This window comes from Hippocampus bargibanti, linkage group LG14 (assembly GCF_051943395.1).
Source record: "Hippocampus bargibanti isolate YZ-2025 linkage group LG14, ASM5194339v1, whole genome shotgun sequence".
Lineage (NCBI taxonomy): Eukaryota > Metazoa > Chordata > Actinopteri > Syngnathiformes > Syngnathidae > Hippocampus > Hippocampus bargibanti.
Genome location: NC_142747.1, coordinates 3,825,001 through 3,826,986, shown reverse-complemented (window position 1 = coordinate 3,826,986; position 1,986 = coordinate 3,825,001).

Below are 1,986 nucleotides of genomic sequence, written 5' to 3'. Positions count from 1 at the left end.
GGCCCGGGTTAACAATGGCCGCCATTGGTACTGTTGACCTTCAGGGTGCCAGTGGAAAATGGACGACTGTTGGTCGAAGAAGGAGAGGAGGGAGGTGTGTGAACTAAGAGTAGGAACTTTGAATGTAGGAACAATGACAGGTAAAGGTAGAGAGCTGGTTGACATGATGCAGAGAAGGAAGGTAGACATACTGTGTGTCCAGGAGACCAGGTGGAAAGGGAGCAAGGCTAGAGGCTTAGGGTCAGGGTTTAAGTTGTTCTATCATGGTGAAGACAGAAGAGAAATGGAGTTGGGGTTATCTTAAAAGAGGAGTTTGTTAGGAATGTCTTAGAAGTAAAAAGAGTATCAGATAGAATGATGAGTCTGAAGCTAGAAATTGAAGGCGTGATGTTCAATGTTGTTTGTGGGTATGCCCCACAAGTAGGATGTGAGCTGGCGGAGAAGGAGAAATTTCGGTTGGACTTTGATGAAGTCATACAGAACATCCCGAGAAGTGAGAGGGTTGTAATTGGTGGAGACTTCAATGGACATGTTGGCGCAGGAAACAAAGATGATGAGGAGGTGATGGGCAGGTTTGGACTCCAGATGAGGAACGCTGAAGGACAGATGGTGGTTGACTTTGCTAAGAGAATGCAAATAGCTATTGTGAATACTTTCATACAGAAGAGACAGGAACATAGGGTGACCTATAAGAGTGGAGGCAGAAGTACACAGGTAGACTACATTTTGTGTCAACGGCGCCATCTAAAGGAAATCCGTGACTGCAAAGTAGTGGTTGGTGAGAGTGTAGCCAGACAGCATAGGTTGGTGGTGTGTAGGATGACGCTGGCAGTGAGGAAGATGAAGAAACAAAAGGCTGAAGTGAGGACAAAATGGTGGAAGTTGAAAAAGGAAGAGTGTTGAATGACAATTAGGAGGGAGGTAAGACAAGCACTGGGTGGGAAAGAGGTCCTTCCAGATGACTGGCAAACTACAGCGAACATAATCAGAGACACAGGTCGGAAAGTACTTGGTGTATCGAGTGGAAGAAAGGTAGATAAGGAGACTTGGTGGTGGAATGGGGAGTTGCGAGTGTATACAGTAAAAGAGGTTAGCAAAGAAGAAGTGGGACACTGAGAGGACGGACGAGAGGAGACAGCAGTACAAGGAGATGCAGCGCACGGTTAAAGTAAAGGTGGCAAAGGCCAAAGAAGAGGCCTATGATGACTTATATGCTCGGCTGGACAGCAAGGAAGGTGAGACCGATCTTAACAGGCTGGCGAGAGAGAGAGACAAAAACGGTAAGGACCTGCAACAGGTTCGGGTGATTAAGGATAGAGATGGCAATGTATTAACAGGTGCCAGTAGTGTGATGGCAAGATGGAAAGAGTACTTTGAAGAATTGATGAATGAGGAAAATGAGAAGGAACAAAGAGTGGAAGACGTGAATGTTGTGGACCAAGACGTAGCAAGCATTAGCAAGGATGAAGTGAGGAGGGCTATGAAGAGGATGAAGGGGGGAAAGGCACTCGGTCCTGATGATTTACCAATCGAGGTATAGAAGTGTCTTGGAGAGGTGCTGGTGGTGTTCCTGACCGGGTTATTCAACAAGATCTTAGATGGTGAACAGATGCCTGAAGAATGGAGACGAAGTGTACTCGTGCCCATTTTTAAGAACAAAGGAGATGTGCAGAGTTGTACTAAATACAGAGGAATAAAGTTGATGAGCCATACAATGAAACTCTGGGAAAGAGTAGTTGAAGCTAGACTAAGAGCAGAAGTGAACATTTGTGAGCAGCAGTATGGCTTCATGCCAAAAAAGAGTACGACAGATGCAATGTTTGCTTTAAGAATGCTGATAGAGAACTACAGAGAAGGTCAGAAGGAATTGCATTGTGTCTTTGTAGATCTGGAGAAAGCGTACGACAGCGTGCCCAGAGAAGAGCTGTGGCATGCATGAGGAAGTCTGGAGTGACGAAAAAGTATGTGAGAGCGGTACAAGACATG